This window comes from Triticum dicoccoides, chromosome 6B (genome assembly GCF_002162155.2).
Source record: "Triticum dicoccoides isolate Atlit2015 ecotype Zavitan chromosome 6B, WEW_v2.0, whole genome shotgun sequence".
Classification (NCBI taxonomy): domain Eukaryota; kingdom Viridiplantae; phylum Streptophyta; class Magnoliopsida; order Poales; family Poaceae; genus Triticum; species Triticum dicoccoides.
This window is the reverse complement of record NC_041391.1, coordinates 128,277,942-128,302,202: the sequence shown is the minus strand read 5'-3', so window position 1 is coordinate 128,302,202 and position 24,261 is coordinate 128,277,942.

Sequence of the window (24,261 nt, the reverse complement as noted above, 5' to 3'; positions counted from 1 at the left end):
CGAAAGCGTGGAGGCGGCGCGGAGCGAGGCGCCTGGGCGGCGCGCGGGCCGGGAGGGCCCGATCCGGGCCCCGGCGGGCCTGGCGGCGGGGCGTAGAGGAGAGAGATGGCGGGGGACACGTGGCGGTGGCGTATTGGGCGGAGGAGGCGGCGGACATGTCAGGCGGCGAGGGAGGAGATGGTCTAGGGTTTCATCCGGGATTTCGGGGGAAGGCACATATTTATAGGTAGAGGGAGCTAGGAGACTCCAAATGGGGTGTGGTTTTCGCCCACACGATCGTGATCGAACGACCGATATCATGGAGGGGGTTTGGATGGGCTCATGGGCTGTGGTGTAGAGGGGCTGGGCTGCAAAAAGAGAGGGGTTTTGGGCTACGCGGTTAACCGTTGGGGCATCAAACGACCTCCAAATGGAACAAAATTTGACGGGCGGTCTACCGGTGATATACCAAGGCCACTCAGCAAATCTTGGTCCATTCCGAGAATGTTTTTCTCCTGCTCACAAAACAAGGTTTGATAGGGGCGACGGGCGCGCATGAGAGGTCTGGACTCCGAACGGACAATGGAGAGAACCGGGGGAACCCGAACGGATGCAAGTTTTGAAAAACAAGCAGATGAAATGCACATGATGACATGGCAAAATGTAACACGCAAGCAAATGACATGGAAACAATGACGAATAACTAGAAGACACCTGGCGCATCGAATCCGGGGCGTTACAGCTGACCACTTGATTCGTTGCCGCTAGATACATCAGCAGCATCTCTTGTGGTTTGGCGCAACTAGTATCGGCATGGAGGAGAGGTATTTCTTCAAGTCCTGTAGCCCTGCTTCAGCCTCTGGGGTCCACTCCATTGGGCCCGCCTTTTTCAATATTTTGAAAAGGGGAAGGGCATGCTCGGTAGACTTGGAGATGAATCTTCTCATGGCGGCAATGCAGCTAGTGAGCCAACGCACATCCTTGATCCGCCTAGGTGCCTCAATCTGCTCAATGGCCTTGATCTTGTCTGGATTCACCTCAATCCCATGCTGCGACACAAAAAACCCGAGAAGCTTGCCAGACAGGATGCCGAAGACACACTTCTCAGGGTTCAGCTTGAGGTTGATCTTGCGCAGATTTGCAAACGTCTCTTCCAAATCTTGCACAGGTGTTGCCTTGTCCTTGGTTTTGACCACTATGTCATCCAAATAAGCTTCCATATTTCTATGTCGCTGGGGATCAAAACCAATTTGGACTGCTCTCGCAAAGGTTGAGCCAGCACTCTTCAACCTAAAAGGCATCCGTAAAAAGCTATACGTACCACATGGGGTGATGAATGTTGTCTTCTCTTCATCTTCTCTTGTCATGAAAATCTGAGGATAGCCTGAGTAGGCGTCGAGGAATGACAACAGGTCACACCCGGCCGTGGAGTCAACAATCAGGTCAATGCGCAGCAACGGGAAAGGGTCTTTTGGACAGTCCTTATTGATATCTGTGTAATCAATACACAGCCTCCACTTCCCGTTTGCCTTGCGCACCACCACCGGATTGGCCAACCACGTCGGATGGAGTACTCCTCTCACCAAGCCTTCCGCTTCTAGCTTTCTTATCTATTCTGTGATGAACTCCTTCCTTTCCAAAGCTTGCTTCCTGACCTTCTGCTTGACGGGCCGCGCATGAGGACATACAGTAAGATGGTGCTCAATCACTTCCCTGGGAACGCCGGGGATGTCGGATGCTTGCTATGCAAACAAATCGACATTCGCCCACAGGAAAGTGACGAGCTCGCCTTCCTATTTGCTATCGAGGGTGGAGCTTATGGTGACAGCTCCTCCCGTGCCGTCCTTCTTGACGTACACCTTCTTGGTCTCTGGTGGCGTAGCTCTGGATCTCTTGCTCTTGCCGGTGGAGCTCTCTGGCACGTCCTCGACAAGAGCACAGCACTCCGAAGAGGTGTGCTTGCCGGAGTGCGTGCGAGAGGTCTCGTTGGTCTTCTTCCCTCCCGGGACTTCAGCAGTAGGAGCAAGTGCCTTGGCGGCAGTTGCTGCAACTGCCTCCTGGTAGAGTTGGTCATCGTAGATCAGCGCATCCTTCTTGTCGGAGGGGACGGTGATGATGTTCATTGGCGCAGGCATTTTTAGCGTGTTGTAGGCATAATGTGACACCGCCATGAACTTGGCCAGTGCCGGGCGGCCGAGGATCCCATTGTAGGGAAAGGGGAACTCGGCCACTTCAAAGACAATCCTCTTCGTCCTGTGGTTTAACTCGGCTACAAACATCATGGGAAGTGTGACTTTTCCCTTCGACTGACTCCTTCCCAGGTTGACCCCTTGATATATGCCCCTCTCTTCGAGGTCTCCATCGGGAATCTGCAGCCTTTTGACCACAACAGGCGAGATCAAGTTTAGACCGGCCCCGCCGTCAACTAGCATCTTCGTCACTTTGAGGTTGCGTATCGTTGGTGAAACCAGCATCGGCAAACACCCGACTGTAGTTCTGCGATCAGGTTGGTCCTCACTTGTCGTCCTCGTCATGATCCTCATCTTCCTGCTTCTTGTCGCGGCCCCGGGCAGGCCTCTCTTGCTGGTTATCCTTGCCACGGTGGCTGTTGGTGTCAAAACTGGCGGATCTCGGGTAGGGGGTCCCGAACTATGCGCCTAAGGCTAATGGTAACAGGAGGTGGGGGACACGATATTTTACCCAGGTTTGGGCCCTCTCGATGGAGGTAATACCCTACTTCCTACTTGATTGATCTTGATGATATGAGTATTACAAGAGTTGATCTACCACGAGATCGTAGAGGCTAAACCCTAGAAGCTAGCCTATGATTATGATTGTTGTTGTCCTATGGACTAAAACCTCTGGTTTATATACACACCGGAGGGGGCTAGGGTTCCACAAAGTCGGTTACAAAGAAGGAAATCTACATATCTGAATATCCAAGCTTGCCTTCCACGTAAAGGAGAGTCCCATCCGGACATGGGACGAAGTCTTCAATCTTGTATCTTCATAGTCCAACAATCCGGCCAAAGTATATAGGCCGGCTGTCTGAGGACCCCTTAATCCAGGAATACCTCAGTAGCCCCTGAACCAGGCTTCAATGACGATGAGTCCGGCGCGCAGATTGCCTTCGGCATTGCAAGGCGGGTTCCTTCTCCGAATACTCCATAAAAGACTTAGAACACAAGGATCGTGTCCGGCAATGCAAAACAAATTCCACATTCCACCGTAGAGAGTATAATATTCCACAAATCTAATCTGCTGACAGCTTTTTATGACATCACGCCACGGTCCGGTCTTTATTCGAACAGTTTTTCATAACCAGCCACTACACGTGCTGCGAGGCGGTTTTATTGGCGCGTCCTGTCGAAGCAGAGATCGTGTCCCCCTTATCACGGGATTCTCATCAATACAGGTGTGGGTAACCCAACCGTGTTTGTTCAATATGACTCCTCAATTTTAGGTAAGTCCCAAACGGTCATGCGGGGGATGCTTGATATTCGTCCTCTTTCTAAAGGGGCCAAAACCTATCCTTTTCTTCCCACGCTTGATCCTTCCCCTCCTTCACCTCGAGTTCCAACACCCAAGGCTCAAGTTTAAGCACTTCTGTCCTTCGACCATGTCCGGATCCAATCTTCAAGGCCGGTGGAGGGCCTCCTCCGTCACAGAGGAGGACATCCGGAAGCTTAGGGAGGCCAGGTATCTCACTGCCAAAATCCCGCACAGGCTGCCTGCTCAAGGGCAGGTCATCCCCACTCCCGAACCCAACGAGAGTGTCGTATTTATTTCCCACTTCCTCCGAGGGCTAGGTTTTAGTCTCGATCCCTTCGTGAGGGGGCTTATGTTCTTTTACGTGCTAGATTTCCATGATCTAGCTCCGGATTCCATCCTTCAAATTTCGTCGTTTATCGTTGTGTGTGAAGCCTTTCTCCGCATTACTCCCCACTTCGGCCTGTGGCTCAAGACCTTCAATGTGAGGCCGAGGGTGATTGATGGGCATCACGCAGAGTGCGGAGGTGCTATAATAAGCAAAGGCACCGACGCCCCATGGCCAAAGGGTTCTTTCGTGGAGACTTCTGATTTATGGCAGCGGGTGTGGTATTACATCACTACTCCCCGAGGTACAAAACAGGTGGTTGCTCCAGTGTTTCGCCCAGGCCTTCCACCACAACTGGCGTCATGGGTCAACAAGGAGCTGTACTGGGGGCCGGTTAACGACTTGCCGACCTTGCAAAGGCGCATCCGAGACCTTCTCAAGAGGGATGTCAATCTTGTCAAGATAATGCAAGTGATGCTGGTTCGTTGAGTCCTGCCCTGCCAACATCGTCCTCTCCATATGTGGGAGTTCAACCCAGAAGGACCGCGAACCATTCAACAATTCTTCGGCATGACGCCCAAAGAGATGAATGAGTCATTCTTCGGATCACGAATAAAGTGTCCGGACACCACCGAGGACGTGGGTCTTAATTGGAATCGCCCGGATACCCAGGTAAATACTTCTGTTACCGAACACACCATCCTTTATGTTTATTATAACATCATTCTAAAGAATTGCTCTCTGCCAGGACTGGCTGAAGAAGGCAGATAGGATTAGGTGTCCGGCCGCTCGTCCCGAAGGCTCGCCGAATCCTTTGTTGAACAAGATGCTTGAGTACGCGCCGCATTAGGTGCCATCAAGAGAAGATGAGGGGAGGAATAGTGGAGCCACAGATGGGCCTCATTTTTTACACATCCAAATTGGAGGAGTAAGTGCATCCGCGAAGGAGGACAATCGGGGAGGGGAATCTAAAATCCCTTCTCCTCAGGGTAAGAAAAGGGCCACCTCCGAAGATTTAGAAACGGAGGCTTCTAAATGAGGGAAGAAAACCTCGCAAAGGGACCCTGCCCAAAGGGCGCCCTTATTGCACAGCACCCACAAGGGGGCCAGCCCTCCACCGAGCTGTAAGTGAAAGAGTTCTTTGGTAAACATATCATGTTTTGTCTCTGAGGATATGACCGAAACATATTTGTTGTAGTCCGGCTCGCAGCCCTTCCCTACAGAGTTCATCCTCGGAGAATCTTCCTCCAGAGATGATGGAGAGCGAGACGCCTCCCCCTGCCTCCCCGTCACATGGGGCGGACGACCCCGAAGTGTCGTCATGGAGGATTTCTCCTGATCCACCAAGGCCAGAAGTTGACACTTCGACTGCCCGGAGTCTTGAATATCCGGCTCTCAAAGAGAGCTTCAGGAGGAGTCCGGGATTGTCCGACACACAGCTGGACACACTAATGGACCTACTGGAGTGAGCGGCCATCTCAGAGACACATCGTGCCTTGATGGGTACGGTGGTTGAGAGAATTTCATCCGCGTAAAGCGGTTTGATTGAAGCTTTTACGAGTCTACTGAGAGGCTTTGAGGTACGCAAAAATGTATTTTTGATGGTACCGCACATGCTAAGTGTCCTCTGTATAGATAGTAGCCCCTAAGACTCTGGTTGCCATCGACGTGGCGAACAAAGGATCATAATCTCTGGTAATAAGCTCGCTGCTTTATGTGCAAGTGGCTGAAAGTCCGGTGGCCGACCGATCTGCTAATTTTGCCGAACTAAAGCGGCAGCTGGACGTGGCCAATGCTGACATCACGCTGGTTAACAAGCGGCTTGACGAGGCCCAGGGTATGTATATTCGGCTTGTCAGCAAATGTTTAAGAGGAGCCTGATGCTAGTATCTGTAATATGTTGTGATTGCAGATGGAGCTTCTGTTGTGGAGACCCTTCGGGTGGAGCTTGCCCGAGCCAAGGAGCAAGCCCGGAAAAGTGATGCGGCCGCTCTGAAGGTGGTCGAGGAGTTAAGACTTGAAGGCTGCTCATCGCCGAAGCGAAGAAAAGATAGCCCAAATGGCTACCGAGCTGGAAGATGCCGCCAACCGCCGTGAGCTCCTTGAAAAGGATAATGAAGCAAAAGTGGCTGACCTGAAGAAGGCCCTGGAGGCAACCAAGGAAACCCGCTCTGAAATGAGGGGGATGAGGGAGGAGCTTCGTGAAGCCGGAGATATCTTTGCTGGGAAGCCCTATATGTTGCGGATGAAATTCAGAGATCCGAAGTATGCCCCTCTGGATCAGTTGTGGAGAGCGGCGGACTCGTATGCGAACCTAGCAAAGAGTGTTGCTGATGCGACCGAGTTTTTCAAAGATCCGAAAGACCATAAGGCTGAGAGGTTATTCTGGTCGCAGTTCAGTGCCCCAACGCGTCCGCTGCCATTGAATGAAAGGATGGCCGCATGGGCCAAACTCCACAGGTTGTCCGGGCTTGCTATGAGGTCTGTCGTGGATCATCTTTGGCCACAAGGACCAAGGCCGGACAGCTATTTCGGATTGGTGCAACAATTCCTTGGTGTAGTGTCGCATATCGATGCTGTGAAGAAGTCGGCATGCATAGAGGGTGCGCGGATGGCGCTTGCCCGTGTTAAAACATACTGGGCTAAGATGGAAACCACCACTATTGCAACCCAGAGTGCAGCGGACGGCCAGGACCCGGCCGAGCACTTTTTTGAAGAAGCCTTAGAAGGCGCCCGTTTAATAGAGGCTCAGTGCTCGAAGAGTGCTATGCTCGAATGACATGTATCATGATTGTAAAGACAATGCTATTTTGATTATAAAGATTGTGTTTATACTTTTGCCAGAAAGTATTATAATGCCTCCTATGTAGCCATTTATGTATGTATATAACCTGAAACTTTGTAGTCGTCGGCTTCAGCCCCCACACATATAACACGGGGGTGTTCGAGAAAACATGTAGTCACACTTTATCCAACGTCTTGGTCCGTTAAGGAGGTGATAGCATGGTGAACCAGGCAATCAGACTATATGGCTTTAACACTTTCACTTAGCCATAGGAGTTTGACGGTGGGGCTACTATCTAGCCCCTGGTACTTTTGCGTTTAGCCGGATATGGTGCGCGTATGTACGTGACCGGGAAACCGGTCCTTCGTTAATGCGGAGGAATTGCGAAGATTCCGCTGGGTCATCGAGTGGTTGACCAGTCTCGTGCTGTATCATGACAGTCAGTTTTCGGCTTTCTCTACTGAGGTGCTCATCCAGATGAACTGGGGCACAATCGCAGTAGTTCTCCCGGTGCCGCCTTAGCCGATAGAACGGAACGTAAGGTAGCAAAACACGGGAGCCGGGCAAACCCAACATTTGACCAAAGACATGATTCGGAGCTGATGCATATAAGGCCAAACTCGCGACGCCGAACACTCCCTAAGGTATTCAGACTTTATAATGTGTACTGGGCTGAATAACGCCCTTGACAATAAGCCCTGAGTTTCCAGGTAGGAGCAGTAGTCTGGTGTGACCAAAATGCCGAAAACGCCAGTATCCCTCCCAGTTGTATAAAGTTTCCGGAGGGGAAGAAGCAACAGGAGACATTAAAAAGGTTTACGCAGGGTCTTAATCGAAAAAGAAACCTTTGAGCGGGGCCCTGCTGCACGTCTGCGCCTTTATCTCTGTTGTGCCGTATCCTGGAAGGGTGTAGCACGATGATCATCTGTAAAAGGAAAAAATCCATGTGAAAGACTGCATGCTAGGAGTTCGTTAATCTGAAGGAACCATGAAAGTGCAATTATTTATTGTATTGATAGAATCGAGCCGAACTATGGGTTCTTTTGTGGGCATCCCCTAGTATCTTTTATGGGGAAATCCCAACTGGGCTGTTACATTGGGTGGAGCGCCGGACTCGTCTAACCGTGTCCGTGGTCTTGACGACCGACCATTTATCCTAATTGGAGGGACCGCTCAGTGTTCGGCTGATAGAGCCACCACATATTCTTCTACGCGTAAGGAACGCTCTGTATTTCCTCTAACTGTGATGACGCCGCATGGACCGGGCATCTTAAGTTTGAGTAGGCGTAGTGCGGTACTGCATTAAAACGAGCAAAGGCCGTTCTTCCAAGTAGTGCGTGATAGCCACTTCGGAATGGAGCGATGTCGAAGGTTAATTCCTCGCTTCTGAAGTTGTCGGGAGAACCGAATACAACCTCTAGTACTAGGGAGCCCGTACAGTGGGCCTCCACGCCTGGTATCACTCCTTTAAAGGTAGTGTTGCTTAGGCTAATCCTTGAAGGGTCTATCCCCATTTTGCGGACAGTGTCCTGATATATCAGTTCTAGCCTACTGCCGCCGTCCATAAGGACTCGTGTGAGATGGTATCCGTCAATTATTGGGTCGAGCACCAAGGCAGCCGATCCTCCATGCCGGACACTAGTCGGATGGTCCTTGCGATCAAAGGTGATCGGGCAGGCCGACCAGGGATTGAATTTGGGGGCGATGGGCTCAATAGCGTATACATCTCGGAGTGCGCGTTTGCACGTTCTCTTTGGAATGTGAGTTACGTAAATCATATTCACTGTTTTGACTTCTAGTGGGAATTTTTTCTGTCCTCCAGTGTTCGGCTGACGAGGCTCATCCTAATCCTCACTTGGCATCTCCCTCTCTTTTTGTTCGGCATTCAGCTTACCGGCCTGTTTGAAAACCACACCCACAGAGAGTGTTGGGTTTTCAAACAGGCCGGCAAGCTGAATGCCGAACAAGCCAGTGAGTACTTTGAATGTACTCGCAAACATTATGAACACGGGTATAATATAACAAATGATATTCATGCTCTGAAATATTCTATGATCACAACGTCAGTCATGAAAAAAAAATCCATGATGCACACAAGCAGGTTGTTCATATAAAACATGAATATGCAATCAGAGAATAGAAATAGAATGCACCGATCGGGTGTCTGAAGCGATGCCTCAAAAGGACAATAACAGAAAGCATGCCTCAGTCGGGCGTCTGAGCGACACCACATAAAGGGCTTATAAGTGAAATAAGTAACAAACATGCCACAGTCGGGCGTCTGTGCGACACCACATAAAGGGCTTATAAAGTAAACAAATAACAAGCATGCCACAGTCGGGCGTCTGAGCGACACCACATAAAGGGCTTATAAAGTAAACAAATAACAAGCATGCCACAGTCGGGCGTTTGAGCGACGCCACATAAAGGGCTTATAAAGTATACAAATAACAAGCATGCCACAGTCGGGCATCTGAGCGACTGTAACACCCCAAAAATTTAGCCAGGTTTTAGTTATTAAAATTTTGCCAAGAGTTAAAATTTTTGCCTGCAAGAATATTTCTGTTGATTTCAGAAACTTTCTTTTTATATTAAGGATTTATTTTTCCCAAGTGGATCCTTACAAACATATTGAACTTCTATGCCATCTCATTAAAACAATTTCCTAATCAGTAGGATTATTTATTAAATTATTTCACCCTGAGCTATATTCATTAAAATGACTTGTTTAAGTTTTGGAGCTCTTTTTGAACTACAACCATTTGATAAATTTAACTAAAAATTCCACCAAAATTTGGAGATGTCATGTGATGCCTCTAAATCACTTTTGGGCATTAATATATCTATTTCATTGCATATTATTAGTTTTGTGCCTGTTTTTCTTCTCTGGTCCAGTGGACAGTTTTGCACTGCAACCCTGTTAAATATTTGTTTCTAGCTTCCACCAAAATTATGGGATGTCAGTAGCAGCGTATGATTCCATTATATGCAAAGATCCAAGGATGTTCTTTGAAAATTTTGAGTGAATCAACCTCATCTCCATCCTGGTCCAACAGGATGGTTTGTACAGCAACCATACTCTTGCTTGCTCTTTGGCCCTAGATTCTTTTCCCTACTTGTAGTCCTCCATGCTAAACCCCTAAGCCCAGTAGCATGCCACCATTGGCATATTTTTGTGCATGAAATAATGCCATTCACAACCTGTCCAGATTTGAAGTTCTGCAAAACTTGCACTAGCAAGTTTGTGCTTTCCACCAACTAACCTCACCACCCTCTTGTGCATCCAAGGAGACACTGATCTGGAAGATTTGGCCCCTCCAAGAATAGCCTAGGTGCCTTTGGCATTTTGACAAACACCTGGAGTGCATGGACTGATTTGGCATGATCTCAAGTATACATTATGAACTTGGCCACCTGACCAAACCACCTTGTCCCTGGAGTTTCCCTCTATCTCTAACCTAGTTCTGTGATTGCCAACCTCACCTGTGACCTGTAGCATGCCACGGCATTGTGTCGAACACCTTCCGTGCATGCACTGGACGCGCCTAGAGCGCGCGTATTGCACGAGCGGCACCCGAGCCGCCGCGTCACGCCCCGCACTCACCCCAGCTCGTGAACGACCGCAGCCGGCACGCCGTGTCCCCTTGCGCGCTACGTGCTCCCCCTCACTGCAACGCGCCAAGCAGAGCCTCGCCGCGTGCCCGGCAAGCCAAGGACTAGCCGCCATGGCCGCCCGACAGCCCTGCTCAGGCCAGCGCCACCCAAGCCACCCCGGCTCGCCACCTGCCCCTGTGAACAACGCAAGCTTATCCCCTCGCCCGTCGGCTAGCTACCGTCGTCGCCACGACGCCCTGACGCTACAGGGAGGCGGTTCACCGTCGTCCTTATCGCCGGCCGCCTCGAACCAACCTCCACCGCATATATAAGGGCCCCGGAGCTCAATCAAGTCCTCGATCAACCTCCAGTGATCCTCCTAGAGCTACCCTGGCCAGCATTCTAAGAGGGGAAAGGCCTTCTTCCCCGAGTCCGGCCAGTTCGGTCGCCGCCAAGCCCCGGTCGATTCCGTCGCCACCAGGGCCTCTCCCTCTCCAATCTCTCCACCAAGAACTCTCCCTCCCTCTCGCGAGTGCAACCCCTCGATCAATTTTGGTCGGAGACCACCACAGCCCAAAAATCACTTTGTTCCCCAAAGCCCCCTCCGCCGCGGAGCTCGCCGCCGGCGACTCCCTCCACCTCCGGCGACCCTGCGACCACCGGAAGGACCGCCTAGGAGTGGAAGATCCATCCCTGCTCTTAGATGCCCGCGAAGAAACGCCGTTCGCCGGCGACGATCGCCGGACGCCCCGTCTCTGCTCGGGCAGAGAAGAGGAGGGAGTGGGGACTGGTCAAACCTGACCAGTGGGCCCCCTGGACCCACTGTCAGTGACCCAGCCCCGCCTCCACGCGATTAAGTGGAAGCGTAAAGACCCCGAGTATGTCTCCCCGTTTCGAAGGCGTATTCTGGCCGAAGCATTTTCTTTTCTGTTTATTATTAAAAACAGATTTTGACCAAATCTTTGACTGGCTTTATCTTTTTAAATATAACTCCAAATGAATTAATTATTTTTCCTACCTCTCTCAAATTTGATCTAGTTTATTTTAAGATTTAATTGAAAAAAATTCCACACAACTTTTTGTGCTGTTTTTATTTTTGTATGTTAATTCATTTATATTTCTAAAATAGGATTTTTGAAGAGAGGAGAAGTATTTCAAGAGTTTCAAATGCACCCTGCCTTCCCATGACCTGAAGGCAAGCATTCTGAATCCTGGCATGATATTTTTGAGTGTTCGTTGACACATTTATCACAGTACCTCTTTTTTGGAGAAATTGTTATTTCATGTGAGATGATCATGTGCATGGATGCATATTTGTGATTTCCATGCTGTTGGAAATGATCACACTTGTGATGATAATCATCCTCATGTGCCTTGCATGCATACCGGCAGGAACCCGGGAAAACCTCTTCCTTGGGTAGGCATGAGTTTGTCGTCGGTCTCCGTCGGGACGGTTATGTCTGGTATGGCATGGTAAGGTAATATGAGCGGTGACTTTGTTGGTTGAAATATATTCGTTATGCTAATCATGCAGGGAATACTTAAACCTCCTGAGTCGACCATAGATCGAGTCTTGTTCCAGTAACCCCCATACTTGTTTCGTACTATCACTCGTCTCTACAACAAGTAGAGTACGGTTCAGTAAGTTGTCAACCTCTTCCTGGCACACACCATACAGACAGGCCAGGGTGGAAGATACCGGTTGTAGCTGGTAGGCAGGCCACCTGGTCCGGGGGCATGGGTGTTTCCGGTTGAGACCGAGAGGGGAGGCCACCCCTTAGAGCGCGCAATATAAATTTGATCCCATGTTATGCGAGGTTGTAGCCTCCCCACTTAGAGTTTGCTTGACAGGTGTCGTGGGTGATTCCAGACACGTGTGAGTTAAGCTGGTGTGTGCAAGTTAGGTGTGTTTTCAACAAAAAGGCCGTAGACGGAATTAGTCCCGATGGACTAAAGAAATCCGTTACTCGTGGGTAAAGAGTACACCCTCTGCAGAGATTAAACCTATTCGAATAGCCGTGTCCGTGGTTAAGGATTACAGTCTGGGATGGGTCGAGTGTCGGTCTTAGTGTCGATCTTCGGAGGTGAAACTATTAAATCAGAACTGATATTACAACTTGTGACATGTGATATTGATGAGTATTATTTTGTTGTGGACTAACCCGTGATATTTTGGTATTATCGAATATCTCTGGGATGGTTCTACCTCCGGGATGTTCACTATGATTATTTCTTTTAAAGCCCTTTATGTGGTGTCGCTGAGACGCCCGACTGTGGCATTTCTTTTAAAGCCCTTTATGTGGTGTCGCTCAGACGCCCGACTGTGGCATTTCTTTTAAAGCCCTTTATGTGGTGTCGCCGAGACGCCCGACTGTGGCATTTCTTTTAAAGCCCTTTATGTGGTGTCGCTCAGACGCCCGACTGTGGCATTTCTTTTAAAGCCCTTTATGTGGTGTCGCTCAGATGCCCGACTGTGGCATTTCATTTAAAGCCCTTTATGTGGTGTCGCTCAGACGCCCGACTGTGGCATTTCTTTTAAAGCCCTTTATGTGGTGTCGCTCAGACGCCCGACTGTGGCATTTCTTGTAAAGACCTTTATGTGGTGTCGCTCAGACGCCCGACTGTGGCATGCTTGTTATTTATTTCATTATATTTTTTAATACTTCTATGATATTACATATTCATATATAACCTGCTTACATGCATCAGAGATCTATTTACCTTTCGTGACTGACGTCATGAGCATAAATATTTTCAGCACATCGTTATTATATTATACCCGTGCTCATAATGTTTGCGAGTACATTCAAAGTACTCACTGGCTTGTCCCTGGCTATTGTCTTGGCCAGATTTGTTGCACGGAGAGGAGCGACCGTGATGACAGCCCAGAACCTAAGCAACGGTGATAGCAGCCTCGCGAAGATAGGAGCTAGCCTGGTCAGTTGTTCCCGTGGGAAATGGAGTCCCTTAGACACTGATGATTCACAAACCGCTTCCGCCATCAACCGATAGAAACCATTTGTTGTACTCATAGACCAGAATGGTCTTGTACTTCATATTTTATGTTTGCTTGCAATTTCTGTATCAAGTTGGTGCCTCATCAGCTAACAGTTATCCTGGGGCTGATGAGCACAAGGGCCATTTTCTGGGAATTAATACCCGGAGAATCGGTCGCCACAGTGACACCACATAAAGGGCTTATAAGAAAATAATCACAATGAATATCCAGGAGGTAGAACCGTCCCAGGGATACTCAATAATTCAAATAATATAAAGGGTTAGTCCATAATAATAATAGTCACAATCATCATTAGTCACAAGTCATGATCCATGTTCTGGTTTAGTAGTTTCTCCCCGAACACCGACACTAAGACCGACACTTGACCCATCCCAGACTATAGTCCTTAACCATGGACACGGCTATTCGAATAGATTTATCCTCTGTAGAGGGTGTACTCTTTACCCACGAGTAACGGATTCCTTTAGTCCATCGGGACTAATTCCGTCTACGGTCTTTTAATTGAAAACACACATCACCCGCACACACCAGCTTAACTTATTGGTGTCTGGGATCACCCACGACACCTGTCAAGCAAAACTCTAAGTGGGGAGAGGCTACAACCTCGATTAGCATGGGATCAAATTTATACCATGCGCTACTAAGTGGTGCCCCCTTCTCGGTCCCAACCGGAAACACCCATGCCCCCGGACCAAGTGGCATGCCTACCGGATGCAGCCGGTATCTTCCACCATGGCCTCTCTGTACGGTGTGTGCCAAGAAAGGGGTTGACAACTTACTGAACTGTACCCTACCTGCGGCAGGGACAAGTGGTAGTACGAAACAAGTATGGGGGTTACTGGAACAAGACTCGATCTATGGTCGACTCAGGAAGTTTAAGTGTTCCCTGCATGATTAGCACAACAATTATGTTTCAACCAACAGACAGAATCACCACTCATCATACCTCATCATGCCACACCGGACACAACCATCTCGACGAGGAACCAGGGACAAGCTCGTGTCTACCCAAGACAGAGACTTTCCCGGCTTCCTTCCGATAGGCATGAAAGGCAGACGAGGGTGATTACTATCACAAGCATATCAAATTCCAATAGCAAGGAACATTCATTTGCACTCATGAGTATGATCATGTCATCACATAAAATAACGAATCCTTCGTGTTAAGTTTGTGTTGTAACTGTATCAAACAACAAACAAAACTATTATACCAGGGTTCAGAATGCTTGCCTTCAAGTTGTGGAGAGGCAGGGTGCATTCCAAAACTTTTGAAAGTTGCCTTCTTCGTCAAAATCCTATTTTTGAAAATATTCAAATTAACACAAACTTTTTTTAAAAAGAAAACACTACAAAAAGTTTTCCTAATTATTTTTGAAATAAATATTAAAATAAACTAGGTGAAATTTGAGAGAGGTAGGAAAAAGAATCAACTCATTTGGAGTTTTATTTTAAAAGATATGTCCAGTCAAAGTTTAGTCAAAATTCTGTTTTTAAATAAAACAGAGAAAGAAAAAATGTTTCGGATAAGGACATGTAGTTGACGTACTCTGGGATTACACCTCCACTTACGCCAGCGTTGGCCGGCACTGGGTCACTGACAGTGGGTCCATGGGGCCCACTGGTCAGGTTTGACCAGTCGCCCCCGCCTCCTTCCTCCTCTGTCTGAGTAGAGGCGGGGCTCCGGCGATCGGCGCCGGCAAACGGCGGCTCCCTACTGGGTTCTGAGGGTAGGGATGGATCCACTGGTCCAGGGCGGTCCTCCCGGTGGCCGAGAGGGTGGTAGGGACGGAGGGAGTCGCCGGCGGCGAGCTTCGCGGCGTACGGCGGCTTCGGGATCGCGCTACGGTGGCTCCCCGTCAAAACTGAGGGTTTGGGCGGCTCCGCAAGATCGAGGGGAAGAGGACGGTGGCTCTGGATGGGCTGGGGAGGCTTTGCTTGTGATGAACTGGACCGGAGGGCGGCGGCGGCCGAACTGGCCGGAGACGGGGAAGAAAGCTTCCCGCCATCGATTGCTGGTCGAGGGGGCTTTAGAGGAACGGCTTGAGGTCGCCTGAGGGTCTGGACGGGTTCGGGGGTCTCCATTTATAGCGCAACTACGTCGGTTCCACGACCGTGGATAAGGACGCCGGCGAACCGCCGTCCTGTAGCAGGCAGGGCGACATGGCGGTGACGTGCACTAGTGGACTAGCTTGCGGATGAGCTTGAGCTGCTCCAGAGGGCAGCTGGCGTGCGGTTGTGGCTCGGGCGGCGCCGTCCATGGCAGTAGCCTGCTGTGGCCGGCCGCTAGTTGCCACGGCCGACCTGATGGCGGCGCTGTGGGAATCCAGGGGCGGCTCTGCGGCGAGGGAGGAGGCGGGCGTGTTGGCTGCGAGCGGGAAGGGACCAGAACGGGCACGGGGAGGCGGCAGTGGGACGCGGCGACTCGGCGCACCCACGTGCAAAACGCGCACTCTGGCCGCGCCCAATGCACGCACGCCAAGTGCTCGGCAAAATGCCTAGGCATGCTAGGAGGCTTGGGTGGGTCTAGGGATTAACATGTCTAGGTTAGAGTCATCTAGGAGCTTAGTGGACATGCTGGTTAGGCCATTAGGGCAATTTCATAATGCAAGTCCAAAAGCATGCCAAAACTGGCTATGCTCCTAAACTGTTTGATGAAATGCCAAGTGCATCTAGGCATCTCTTGGGGTGGCCAAAAACTCCAGACCAGTGTCTCTTTAGATGTTAAAGAGGGTGGCAAGGTTAGTTTGTCAAAAACAAAAACTTGTTAGTGCAAGCTTTTGAGAAAACCAAATCTGGACAGAAAGAAAAGGGCATAGTTTCATGGACCAAAAATACTCCAATAGGTCCATTCTCTTGGACTTAAGGGTTTGGTAGGGAGGACTATAAGCAGGAAAAAGCTCATGGGCACTAGAGCAAACTAAAATGGGGTTGCAGTAGAAAATGCCAAACTGGACCAGAGAGCAAAAGAGGATGATTTGCTCAAATTTTTCAAAGCACACCAGTGGTTTTTTGCACAAAGTTGAATTATGTACTCCTACTGACCTCCCCTAATTTTGGTGGAAGTTTTAAAAGAATATTTAAATAGGTTGTAGTGCAAAAGTGCAATCTGGACCAGATTTGAAAACTTGGTGTAGAGCTCAAAATCTCCAAATGCTAAAAGATCTTTTTGCATAAAAGTGATTTAGGGACATCATATGTCATCCCCAAATTTTCGTGGGATTTTTAAATAAACTTATCAAAGGGTTGCAGTGCAAAAGAGGCTCTAAAGCTTATCAAAATCATTTTCAAGAGAAATAAAGTTCAGGGAAAATAATCATATAAATAATTCCACTGATAAAAGAAATGTTTCTTGAGAGGGTATATAAGTCCAACAATATTTGAAAAGTTTTCTCTTGGGGCAAAAACTCCACAATATCAAAGAAAAGAGAGGTTCTAAAATCAAAAGATAAACCCAAAAAATAAAATTTTAATTTCCTGGCAAAATTTTAATAAACAAATCATGGTTAAAATTTTTGGGGTGTTACAACACTACCCCCCTTTAAGAAAAATCTCGTCCTCGAGATTTGCTAAGAGTTGTTTTGAAAATATTACTCCTATTAGCTGAAACCAAATAGTTTACTCATAGCACAAATTTGTGTCATCGGGGTTGGTTTTCGGTAGCCATGCCCGGATTTAAAATTGCAATCGTACACCAACATACTTATGCATGGCTACTATATAAAATAGGAGCGCACAAGCAAATAGCATTTAATTATGGTGATACAGGATCACACAATTACAGGGCGTGGACATACTAAGACTCGGTACTACTCGAGTGACTTTAGTCTACTTCGTTAATATCTAAGCGGGCGTGCCTGGTGGACGTCGAGGCTTCTCCACGGGTTTCACCGTCGGGATTAGCTGGAGGGGGCTGAGGAGCTGCAGTGTCGGGGTAGCGATGATGACCATCCCGGGGGTTGTTGGCCACAATCCCGTTGGAGCGTGTTCCAAAAAGGCGACGAAGCACTTCTAGGGACACCAATGCATTTTGGTCGATAGCTAGGGCTGACCTCAAGGAATCGATCGGTTGTCCGAACAGTATGACTGGGTTGTCAGCATCGGGCTCATCTTCTCCTCTCACTGGGGCTCGATGAACCAGTTCTCCACGAGCTGCGATCAGATCAAGGGTGATTTGATCGAACAGTTCCTCTAGTGCACTTACATAGCGCACCAGATGCAACAACGCCGGATCCGTCTCATGATCTCCATTGGCAACTTGGGGTGGCCTACCATACCTGTCACGGCTGGGGTAGTAGTAGAACAAGATACAGTTAACTCTGGGCGACAAGTGCTGGAGTTGAACTATAGCCTCTCGAACAGCTAGTTGGATGGCTTGTGGCTCAAAGGAAGTCGTCCTTCCGGTGAACCTGTAGGGGCGTTCTGGCGATAGACCCCTACCATAGATGTGCACAGTGGCCCAGAATTGACGGCTCTCACCGCTCATGGGTCCTTGGTACACAACATATTCTGGGGGCTCTTCTAATGCAAAGGCACGGCGGGTGAGGTTTGCTAGCACGGTCACAAAACCTCCAAGGTTGGTTGTTGTGGCCTCATTGTGAACAATGGGGCCAGGCATTATAGCTCGGTTTGGGGAAGAGGATATGCTGTGCTGGGTTGAGGCTAGCGTGCCCTTTTTATAGAAAAAGGGGACGGAGTCTTCCTTCGCACGCTTGCGAATGAGACAAATTAGGTGTCGGTCACTGGCGCGTGATCGACAGGCTAGGCTGATAGGTTGGGCACCGACTGCCAAAAGGTGTCGGGGTCACTGTGTGGCTATCTTACACAAGAAGCCTGGCCGGGGTTAGGTTAAGGTCTGGTGGTTTGGTTAACCTAGGTTTTTCGACCTGGCTAAGATAGGATTAGCCAATGGTCAGCCTGGCTCTGATACCAAGTTTGTCAGGACTGGGTTTTCGGGGTATTAATTTCCCAGAAAATGGCCCTGGTGCTCACTAGCCCCATGACTACTATTAGCTGGCGAGACACCAACTTGATACAGAAACTCCAAGCAAAATACAAAGTATGTAGTACAAGACCATTTTGGCCTAGGAGAACAACAAATGGTTTCTAGTGGCTGATGGCGGAAGCGGTTTGCGGTTCATCAGCGTCTATAGGACTCCATTTCCCACAGGAACAGCTGACCTGGATAACTCCTATCTTTGCGAGGCTGCTATCGCCATTGCTTAGGTTTTGGGGTTGTCATCGCAACGCTCCTCTCCAAGCAAGAAATCTGGCCAAGACAATAGCCAGGGACAAGCTAGTGAGTATTTTGAATGTACTCACAAACATTATGAACACGGGTATAACATAACAAATGATATTCATGCTCTGAAATATTCTATGATCACAACGTCAGTCATGAAATAAAAATCCATGATGCACGCAAGCAGGTTGTTCACATAAAACATGAATATGCAATCAGAGAATAGAAATAGAATGCACCGATCGGATGTCTGAGGCGACGCCTCGAAAGGACAATAACAGAAAGCGTGCCTCAGTCAGGCGTCTGAGCGACACCACATAAAGGGATTATAAGTGAAATAAGTAACAAACATGCCACAGTCGGGCGTCTGTGCGACACCACATAAAGGGATTATAAAGTAAACAAATAACAAGCATGCCATAGTCGGGCGTCTGAGCGACACCACATAAAGGTCTTATAAAGTAAACACATAACAAGCATGCCACAGTCGGGCGTCTGAACGACACCACATAAAGGGCTTATAAAGTAAACAAATAACAAGCATGCCACAGTCGGGCGTCTGAGCGACACCACATAAAGGGCTTATAAGAAAATAATCACAATGAATATCCAGGAGGTAGAACCGTCCCAGGGATACTCAATAATTCAAATAATATAAAGGGTTAGTCCGTAATAATAATAATCACAATCATCATAAGTCACAAGTCATGATCCATGTTCCGGTTTAGTAGTTTCTCCTCCGAACATCGACACTAAGACGGACACTTGACCCATCCCAGACTGTAGTCCTTAACCATGGATTCGGATATTCGAATAGATTTATCCTCTATAGAGGGTGTACTCCTTACCCACGAGTAACGGATTCCTTTAGTCCATCGGGACTAATTCCGTCTATGGTCTTTTAATTGAAAACACACTTGACCCGCACACACCAGCTTAACTTACCGGTGTCTGGGATCACCCACGACACCTGTCAAGCAAAACTCTAAGTGGGGAGGCTACAACCTTGATTACCATGGGATCAAATTTATACCGCGCGCTACTAAGGGGTGCCCCCCTCTTGGTCCTAACCGGAGACACCCATGCCCACGGACTAGGTGGCATGCCTATCGGATGCAGCCGGTATCTTCCACCATGGCCTCTCTGTATGGTGTCTGCCAAGAAAGGGGTTGACAACTTACTGAACTGTACCCTACCTGCAGCAGGGACAAGTGGTAGTATGAAACAAGTATGGGGGTTACTGGAACAAGACTCGATCTATGGTCGACTCAGGAGGTTTAAGTGTTCCCTACATGATTAGCACAACAATTATGTTCCAACCAACAGACAGAATCACCACTCATCATACCTCATCATGCCATACCGGACACAACCGTCTCGACGAGGAACCAGGGACAAGCTTGTGTCTACCCAAGACAGAGACTTTCCCGGCTTCCTTTCGATAGGCATGAAAGGCAGACGAGGGTGATTAATATCACAAGCATATCAAAATCCAACAGCAAGGAACATTCATTTGGACTCATGAGTATGATCATGTCATCCCATAAAATAACGAATCCTTCATGTTAAGGTGGTGTTGTAACTGTATCAAACAACACACAAAACTATTATACCAGGGTTCAGAATGCTTGCCTTCAAGTTGTGGAGAGGCGGGTGCATTCCAAAACTTTTGAAAGTTGCCTTCTTCTTCAAAATCCTATTTTTGAAAATATTCAAATTAACACAAACTTTTTTAAAAAAGAAAACAGTACAAAAAGTTTTCCTAATTACTTTTGAAATAAATCTTAAAATAAACTAGGTGAAATTTGAGAGAGGTAGGAAAAAGAATCAACTCATTTGGACATTTATTTTAAAAGATATGTCCAGTCAAAGTTTAGTCAAAATTCTGTTTTTAAATAAAACAGAAAAAGAAAAAAACATTTCGGATAAGGACACGTAGGAGACGTACTCTGGGATTACGCCTCCACTTACACCAGCGTGGGTTGGTGCTGGGTCACTAACAGTGGGTCCATGGGGCCCACTGGTCAGGTTTGACCAGTCGCCCCTGCCTCCTTCCTCCTTTGTCCGAGAAGAGGTGGGGCTCCGGCGATCGGCGCCGGCGAATGGCGGCTCCCTACTGGGTTCCGAGGGCAGGGATGGATCCGTGGGTCCAGGGCGGTCCTCCCGGTGGTTGAGAGGTTGGCGCAGACGGAGGGAGTCGCCGGCGGCGAACTTCGCGGCGGACGGCGGCTTTGGGAGAATTGGGGCTTCGCGCTACGGTGGCTCCCCGTCAAAGCTGAGGGTTTGGGCAGCTCCGCAAGATCGAGGGGAAGAGGTGGTGGCTCTAGATGGGCTGGGGAGGATTTGCTTGAGACGAACTGGACCGAAGGGAGGCGGCGGCCGAACTGGCTGGAGACGGGGAAGAAAGCTTCCCGCCGTCGATTGCTGGTCGTGGGGGCTTTAGAGTAACGGCTTGAGGTTGCCTGAGGGTCTGGACGGGTTCGGGGGCCTCCATTTATAGCGCAACTACATCGGTTCATGGCCGTGGATAAGGACGCTAGCGAACCGCCATTCTGTAGCAGGCAGGGCAACGTGGCGGCGACGTGCGCTAGTGGACGAGCTTGCGGTTGAGCTTGAGCTGCTCCAGAGGGCAGCTGACGCGCGGCTATGGCTCGGGCGGTGCCGTCCATGGCAGTAGCCTGCTGTGGCCGGCCGCTAGTTGCCACGGGCAACCTGACGGTGGTGCTGTGGGACTCCAGGGGTGGCTCTGCGGCGAGGGAGGAGGCGGGCGTGTTGGCTGCGAGCGGGAAGGGACCAGAACGGGCGCGGGGAGCCGGCAGTGGGACGCAGCGACTCGGGCGCACCCACGTGCAAAACGCGCACTCTGGCCGCGCCCAGTGCACGCACGCCAAGTGCTCGGCAAAATGCCTAGGCATGCTAGGAGGCTTGGGTGGGTCTGGGGATTAACATGTCTAGGTTAGAGTCATCTAGGAGCTTAGTGGACATGCTGGTTAGGCCATTAGGGCAATTTCATAATGCAAGTCCAAAAGCATGCCAAAACTGGCTATGCTCCTAAACTGTTTGATGAAATGCCAAGTGCATCTAGGCATCTCTTGGGGTGGCCAAAAACTCCAGACCAGTGTCTCTTTAGATGTTAAAGAGGGTGGCAAGGTTAGTTTGTCAAAAAAAAAAAACTTGTTGGTGCAAACTTTTGAGAAAACCAAATCTGGAGAGAAGGAAAAGGGCATAGTTTCATGGACCAAAAATACTCCAATAGGTCCATTCTCTTGGACTTAAGGGTTTGGTAGGGAGGACTATAAGCAGGAAAAAGCTCATGGGCACTAGAGCAAACTAAAATGGGGTTGCAATAGAAAATGCCAAACTAGACCAGAGAGCAAAAGAGGATGATTTGCTCAAATTTTTCAAAGAACACCAATGGGTTTTGCACAAAGTTGAATTATGTACTCCTACTGACCTCCCCTAATTTTGGTGGAAGTTTTAAAAGAATATTTAAATAGGTTGAAGTGCAAAAGTGCAATCTGGACCAGATTTGAAAACTTGGTGTAGAGCTCAAAATCTCCAAATACTAAAAGATCTTTTTGCATAAAAGTGATTTAGGGACATCATATGTCATCCCCAAATTTTGGTGGGATTTTTAAATAAATTTATCAAAGGGTTGGAGTGCAAAAGAGGCTCTAAAGCTTATCAAAATCATTTTCAAGAGAAATAAAGTTCATGGAAAATAATCACATAAATAATTCCACTGATAAAAGAAATGTTTCTTGAGAGGGTGTATAAGTCCAACAATATTTGAAAAGTTTTCTCTTGGGGCAAAAACTCCACAATATCAAAGAAAAGAGAGGTTCTGAAATCAAAAGATAAACCCAAAAAATAAAATTTTAATTTCCTGGCAAAATTTTAATAAATAAATCATGGTTAAAATTTTTGGGGTGTTATAGAGGGCCTAGGCGGAACGCTGGAGCAGCCACCCATTTTGTACCTCGGGGAGCAGTGATGTAAAACCACTCCCGCTGCCATAAATCAGAAGTCTCCACGAAAGAACTCTTTGGCCATGGGGCATCGGCGCCTTTGCTTATTATAGCACCACCGCACTCCGCGTGATGCCCATCAATCACCCTCGGCCTCACATTGAAGGTCTTGAGCCACAGGTCGAAGTGGGGAGTAATGCGGAGAAAGGCTTCACACACAATGATAAACGACAAAATTTGAAGGATAGAATCCAGAGCTGATCATGGAAATCTAGCCCGTAAAAGAACATAAGCCCCCTCATGAAGGGATCGAGACTAAAACCTAGCCCTCGTAGGAAGTGGGAAATAAATACGACACTCTCATTTGGTTCAGGAGTGGGGATGACCTGCCCTTGAGCAGGCAGCCTGTGCGGGATTTCAGCGGTGAGATACCTGGCCTCCCTAAGCTTCCGGATGTCCTCCTCTGTGACGGAGGAGGCCCTCCTCCGGCCTTGAAGATTGGATCTGGACATGGTCGAAGGACCGAAGTGCTTAAACTTGAGCCTTGGGTGTTGGAACTCGAGGTGCGGGAGGGGAAGGATAAAGCGTGGGAAGAAAAGGATAGGCTTTGGCCCCTTTATAAAGAGGACGAATATCAAGCGTCCCCCGCGTGACCGTTTGGGACTTACCTAAAATTGAGGAGTCATAATGAACAAACACAGTTGGGTTACCCACACCTATATTGATGAGAATTCCGTGATAAGGGGGACACGATCTCTGCTTAGACAGGACGTGCCAATAATACCGCCTCGCAGCACGTGTAGCGGCTGGTTATGAAAAACGGTTCGAATAAAGACCGGACCATGGCGTGATGTCATAAAAAGCTGTCAGCAGATTAGATTTGTGGAATATTATACTCTCTATGGTGGAATGTGGAATTTGTTTTGCAGAGCCGGACACGACCCTTGTGTTCTAAGTCTTTTATGGAGTATTCAGAGAAGGAACCCGCCTTGCAATGCCGAAGACAATCTGCGCGCTGGACTCATCGTCATTGAAGCCTGGTTCAAGGGCTACTAAGGGAGTCCTGGATTAAGGGGTCCTCGGACAGCCAGACTATATACTTTGGCCGGACTGTAGGGCTATGAAGATACAAGATTGAAGACTTCGTCCCGTGTTCATATGGGACTCTCCTTTGCGTGGAAGGCAAGCTTGGATAGTCGGATATGTAGATTTCCTTCTCTGTAACCGACTTTGTGTAACCCTAGCCCCCTCCCGTGTCTATATAAACCGAAGGGTTTAGTCCGTAGGACAACAACAATCATAATCATAGGCTAGCTTCTAGGGTTTAGCCTCTACGATCTCGTGGTAGATCAACTCTTGTAATACTCATATCATCAAGATCAATCAAGCAGGAAGTAGGGTATTACCTCCATCGAGAGGGCCCGAACCTGGGTAAAATATCGTGTCCTTTGCCTCCTGTTACCATTAGCCTTAGAAGCACAGTTCGGGAACCCCTACCCGAGATCTGCCGGTTTTGACACCAACACTTGCATCGCAATGGTGTAGATGTTGAGGAACTCCGATGGGTGAATCTTGTCGTTGTACTTCCCGCCAACATCGGGCTTGCATGGGTGGTGGGAGGGCCACTGGAACTGCCGCAGCTCACAGGTAAAGGCTGGGCAACCCACCTCGTAAGGTAGGCCACCGTAGCCTCCCGGTGCCGAGTGGTCCATAGTGGGCCCTGCCCGCCTATCTGACTGGTGGCACGCATCACGCGGCGCTCGATGGTGGTTCGAGCGTCTTCAAGGGCTCGCTCCCAAAGAACTTGGCGCTGATCGCGGTGGGTCCATGGATCGGACGATGCTATGGAAATGTCATCAC